This window comes from Mus caroli, chromosome 4 (assembly GCF_900094665.2).
Source record: "Mus caroli chromosome 4, CAROLI_EIJ_v1.1, whole genome shotgun sequence".
In the NCBI taxonomy this organism is placed as follows: Eukaryota; Metazoa; Chordata; class Mammalia; order Rodentia; family Muridae; genus Mus; species Mus caroli.
The window spans coordinates 76,074,458-76,080,803 of NC_034573.1; the positions used below are offsets into that span (position 1 = coordinate 76,074,458).

The 6,346-nt window shown below is 41.9% G+C and overlaps 1 pseudogene; it reads left to right on the top strand.

The window, feature by feature from the left end:
* The first annotated feature begins 1,804 nt into the window (after nt 1-1,804).
* Nucleotides 1,805-3,447, top strand: LOC110293551 (annotated as a pseudogene).
* The last annotated feature ends 2,899 nt before the right edge of the window (nt 3,448-6,346 follow it).

The following is a 6,346-nucleotide window of genomic DNA, read 5'->3' on the forward strand; positions in this document are numbered from 1 at the left end:
TTTCTCTGTATAGCCCTGGCTGTCCTGGAACTCACTTTGTAGACCAGGCTGGCCTCGAACTCAGAAATCCGCCTGCCTCTGCCACCCGAGTGCTGGGATTAAAGGCGTGCGCCACCACGCCCGGCCCTCCAGCTGTGACTCTTGAGCAAGGACTCCTTTTGAAGGATTCATCTTCCAGGTCTTATTTTTCTGTCTCACCCCAGATCTATGAGCCCTTTGCTTTGCTACTGTCCCTTCCTAGGGAAAACACAAAACAAGCCGCCCTCCTTCCTCCCCTTCTAGGCCATATCCCTCAGGGATAAGAGTGTGATGAGGACTCAGTAGTAAAGATTCTCTGTCTTGTATTCTTTCTCCACCCCCCTATGGCTGGTCTTAGAGATCAGATGTAGCACCCTGAGAGAACAGAGAACTGGCAGTGCCTGCTAGAGCTCAGAGGCCTTGTAACCACAGTGTAAGCTTGCGATCCTATCTAGTCCTTTTCTTCCATACTGGGTTCCACATAGGCTGGGCTTGGCCTGGTTTTATGGTATGGAACTCCCCACTACTTCCCTAAAAAGCTGAGTCAGAATTCCCTTTGTTGGGTCATTTGGAGGTTCTTTCCTTCAGTCTTCTCCTCATATGTCTGTGGCCAGTTTCTCACTAGCCCTGTAAGGCACCTCTGTCCCATCTTTGAGGCCCATTTTCTAGTAGAGCTCTCCTGGAGCTCTTCTTTTCTCATTTCTAACCTGGGACCAATGGATGAGGTGCTTATTTAAGATACCAAAGCAGACACTGGCCACTGGGTGCTCCCTGCATCCCTCAGTGGGTGCTGGCAATTGAACCTTGGTCCTCAGCCAGAGCAATAAGTGCTTTTAACTGCTTAGTCATCACTCCAGAATTAGCTGTTAAGTCTTTAAATCAGGAAAAAAAAAAAAAAAAAAGGCTGGTGAGATGGTTCAGCAGTTAAGAGCACTGACTTTTCTTCCAGAGGTCCTGAGTTCAATTCCCAGAAACCACATGGTGGCTCACAGCTATCATCCATAGTGAGATCTGATGCACTTTTCTAGTGTGTCTGAAGACAGCTACAGTGTACTCATTAAATAAATAAATAAAGTCTTTTTTTTTTTAAAAAAAGACTTTAAATCAGGATTATTTTTAGCAAATTAACCAATTTAATCTGAGGAACTTGAATTCTTCATTAGCATAGTGGGTGACAGACCTGTCTGCTCTCAGCCAGCACAATCTTCATATGAGACTATTCTTATGGGAAGTCTTTTTTTTTTTTTTTTTTTTTGGTTTTTCGAGGCAGGGTTTCTCTGTGTAGCCTTGGCTGTCCTGGAACTCACACTGTAGACCAGGCTGGCCTCGAACTCAGAAATCCGCCTACCTCTGCCTCCCGAGTGCTGGGATTAAAGGCATGCGCCACCACGCCCGGCTGGGAAGTCATTTTTTTTGTGTTATTAGTCTCTTTGATTAAAATAAATAAATAAAAATTTTAAATGGAATTAGAAGGAAGATTGAGGACCATTTTATTAGAGTTTAGTAGAAAAAAAATAAAGAGAAGGCACAACCACTAAGCAATGGAAACAAGTATGAGGAAAGTAGATAGTCGATGCTTTTTAAAATCAGGATTCAAAAAAGCTGGCAGGTTCAGCAATGGAGACGCCTGAGTAACTGTATGGGAGTGGGGTATGTCTTTAAAGAGTGGGAATGTCCAGATTGTTAGATAAAGTATGCTTAGAACTTTGGCTGGCACCTTAGTTACTGTTCTATTGCTGTGAAGAGACACCATGACCAAGGCAACTTAGAAAAGAAAGCATTGAACTGGGACTTACTATAGTTTTGGAGGGTGAGTCCATGATTATCATGGCAGGGAGCATGGCAGCAGGCAGGCAAGCATGGTACTCGAGCAGTAGCTGAGCATATTGCTGTGAAGAGACAACATAACCAAGGCAACTCTTGTAAGCTTATATTTTTCAGAACCTACTTTTAATAAGGGTACTTAAATGCTTTAACCTCCCTTCTAATCCACCATCCACCAACCAGAGATAGTGGAAAGAAAAAGTTAATAGGGAAAAGGAGGGTGTGGACCTCTTTAAAAATAGTTCTTTAGGGCAAATCCAATCTGTGTTGACAGCATATCAGCAGTTCAGTTCACACAAATCAGCAGCAGTAGCTCAATCCACTTGCAAACACCATTCATGAATCAGCAAAGGCAGCTCAATCCAGGAGAGACTCTGAGGCTCTACCACTCTGCCCAAGTCCCAGGAAGCAGCAGGCAGCTGTCAGAACACCACCAGAAGTCCTTTGGTGCATTTCTCTCTATGAAGTCAAGACAAATGATGATCAGCAAACAGTGGCAAGGCGAACCAATACAACACAGTGTTGTGCTCTGTCTGTTGGGTTATATTTATACCCTTTCCAAACATTACATGTTGTTGAGGCAAGGCTGCTCCTGACAGCAATCCCTTTCTTGGATTCAAAGAAGAAATTGGACATTAACAGAGTTGTTCCAGTTGTGGTGAGATAGCCACTAGGCAAGAATTGCCTCATGTCATCTACAAACATAATACTGTCCAGAAAAAGGACACAATTTACAGGTTAGACCAGCTTAGTTCTGCCAGACAGAATAGGCTAGTCCTTAATATTCCTGTTTCTCTCAGGTCTGTCAGCTGATCCTGAGCCAGAAGGCTGAAGACATGCTCCAACTTCCTGATTTACTGGGGCTCTATAGGTAGGCAGCTGTCTCTACAGTTTGTCTCAGTTCTGGAAGCTGTGTTAGGCTTCCTATATGTTTTCAGTTAATCTTGCTCATTCTCAGATTTCTGACGGGGTTGAAAGACTACTTATAATCTCATAGCCAACCCAGGCTATTTACAGTGAGAGAACAGATTTGAGAGGATGGTTTTCAAATGGCATACAATCTAAAGCCAGGACATAAGTCAAATGTAAAATTGTAAGTCTTTTAGTTAGGATAGATGACATTGTTCTATCTTAATGACAAAAATGATGGACTGGGTGTTAGGTCTATCTTATACCCTATAAATTACAAAATGGTAATAGTTGTGTTCAATTTATATTTTAAGAGAAAAGTTGTTTATTATTATTATTATTATTAAAATATGTGGAGAGCAGTGTGAGGAAGCAGCGAGGACAACCCCCGGATGGAGCAAATCCATGCGCTGCTGTACAGTGCTGACGTCCCCTGCCGCCACCATGCCCAAAAGAAAGGCTGAAGGGGATGCTAAAGGAGACAAAACCAAGGTGAAGTACGAGCCACAGAGAAGATCTGCAAGGTTGTCTGCTAAACCTGCTCCTCCAAAGCCAGAGCCCAAACCTAAAAAGGACCCTGTGAAGAAGGGAGAGAAGGTACCCAAGGGGAAGAAGGGGAAAGTCGACACTGGGAAGGATGTGAATAATCCTGCAGAAAATGGAGATGCCAAAACAGACCAGGCACAGAAAGCCTAAGGTGCTGGAGATGCCAAGTGATGTGTGTGCATTTTTGATAACCGTGTACTTCTGGTGACTGTACAGTTTGAAATACTATTTTTTATCAAGTTTTATAAAAATGCAGAATTTTGTTTTACTTTTTTTTTAAGCTATATTGTTAGCACACAGAACACTTCATTACTGGGTGGGGGAAGGATCATGTGTCAGTAACAAAATTGAGGACAGAAAACCTCTTTCCCTGATAATTTTGGAAGGCTCCTGTTGGCTCCCAGGAGAAATATCCTGGTCTTGACCTAGGTGGCCACCAAGGCACAACAATGCCTTGTGGTCTGGGAAAAATATAAATTCACTTTTATATCCTCTTCCCCCTGTACTATCAACATAGACTTAATTCCCTTAAAAATCAGAGACCTGTTGGAACCTGGCCCCCAAGATTGGTTTTCCAGCCTATTGGGCGATGTACACTTTGCAGTGACTTCATCGAGTGTTCTCAGAAGAGCGCTGGTTCCTTTTATAAAAGATTGTGGATCTTCAGATTGATAATTCTGCCTGAAAGTCAGGGTCGGCTTGTGAAAAGTTGTTAAAACTACATCCTTAATGTGAAATGTCAACCCTCACTCTAAGCTACTTCTCCCTTTTCAAAGCATTGAATGAAGACTTCATTGGGTTTTATAGTGGCTTTCAGATTTTGTTAGTCTATACAAGAAGGGAATTTGGAAGTCCTTATATATTGTTGATTGTTTGCCCATGTCCTGCCTGAAATACCATGATTGTTTATGAAAAGTATCTTTAATAAAGCTGGTTACAGTTAAAAAATAAAATAAAATATGTGGAGTGGAATCTGTTTCCAGGACTTATTGTGTTTTCTTTATTAAAATAAAATAAGGGCTGGTGAGATGGCTCAGTGGGTAAGAGCACCCGACTGCTCTTCCGAAGGTCCAGAGTTCAAATCCCAGCAACCACATGGTGGCTCACAACCATCCGTAACGAGATCTGGCGCCCTCTCCTGGAGTGTCTGAAGACAGCTACAGTGTACTTACATATAATAAAGAAATAAATCTTAAAAAAAAAGACATTTATAAAAAAAAATAAATAAATAAAAAAATAAAATAAAATAAGACTCCAGCTAGTGCTGAGGCTAAAGAGTTTTTTTGTTTGTTTGTTTGTTTGTTTGTTTTTATACCATTCTAGGTACACGCAAAGAAAATAAGTTCTAAGGCATAAACAGAGTAGTTAAGGAACGAACAAAGCATAAACAAAGGTCCTATGACTACTGTATTCAGAATCTCAACAAGAACTATCAAGATACAAAGAGCACACTCCTCAGCTGTTATTCATCTTGAACCTACTTCCTAGTCCTAGCCCAAGCCCAAAGTCAGATTCCTGCCAAATTTCTAGATGCGGCCCCAAGAGCTCTCCACAATATAAGAGTTAGAAAAATCAATAGCCGGGGCTGGCAAGATGGCTCAGCGGGTAAGAGCACTGACTGCTCTTCCGAGGATCCTGAGTTCAAATCCCACCAACCACATGGTGGCTCACAACCACCCATAAAGAGATCTAACACCCTCTTCTGGTGCATCTGGTGAGTGGGATTGACCAGAGCGAGCAGAGGTCCTAAAAATTCAATTCCCAACAACCACAGGAAGGCTTACAACCATCTGTACAGCTACAGTATACTCACATACATAAAGTAAATAAATAAATCTTTTTAAAAAAAATTACAAAAAAAAAAAAAAAGATAACACCCCCAAACCTTCTTGCCTTGCACCAGTATGCAGAATTTCTGCCTTGAAATTCCACACCACGATCACAACACAGTGGCTGCTTCCAATGGCCACAATTATGAAATCATGAGGTTTGGGGTTTTCGTTTTGTTTTATGTTTTTTGTCCCTCCCTACAAGTTAAGGATAACGGTTAGATCAAAGAACTACAGGGACTATACCTATCCTGGAAGTGGGGCTCTTTCCACCTCTTTCTGCTATCGTCTGGTCCTACTGCCAGGCTTCACATCCTCATTTGCCAAATGTGCTATAGGGCCAGAAGATGCTGTCACTGTGCCTCTTCCCAGGAAGGGACAGCTGCTGACAAAACCCATCTGATCCAAGTGGAGTTTCCAGTGGTGCTCACCATCAATCCTCTTGGGAACTATTCCTGAAACCAATGTTACTGCACCTTCAGATACTATGAAAGAATTCTACTTGAAGAGTGCTATATCTGGAGTGAGAGCTCCCTCTGTTGATCTGGACCAAGTCTTTTTTCCTTTTTTTTTAAATTTATTTTTATATGTAAGTACACTTCAGACACACCAGGAGAGGGCATCAGATGTCATTACGGATGGTTGTAAGCCACCATGTAGTTGCTGGGATTTGAACTCAGGACCCTCGGAAGAACAGGCAGTGCTCTTAACTGCTGAGCCATCTCTCCAGACCCCTGGACCAAGTCTTACAGGCCCTGGGATTAAAGGCATGAACCACCATGCCTGGCTCATAACACAAAGTGAGTTCCAGGACAGCCAAGGCTATACAGAGAAACCCTGTCTCAAAAAACCAAGAGAGAAAGAAAGAAAGAAAGAAAGAAAGAAAGAAAGAAAGAAAGAAAGAAAGAAAGAAAGAAGGAAAACTTCCAAGACATCCTATTTATATAGGGACATCTTGTCTCAACCAAACAAGAAAATCAACAACAAAACAGAATGGAAATATCCCCTTGAAAGATCCTTTCTTTTTTGTTTGGTGTGATTTTTTTTTTCTTTTTTTAAAGATAGTTTCTCGCTCTCTTCTCCTCTGCCTCCTGAAGAAGTAAGCAATAAAGCTTTTGCCGCAGAAGAAAAAAAAAAAAAAAAAAAAGATAGTTTCTCTATGTGGCCCAGGATCTCCAAGAACTCTCTCTATAGACCAGACAAGCCTGAAATTCAGAGGT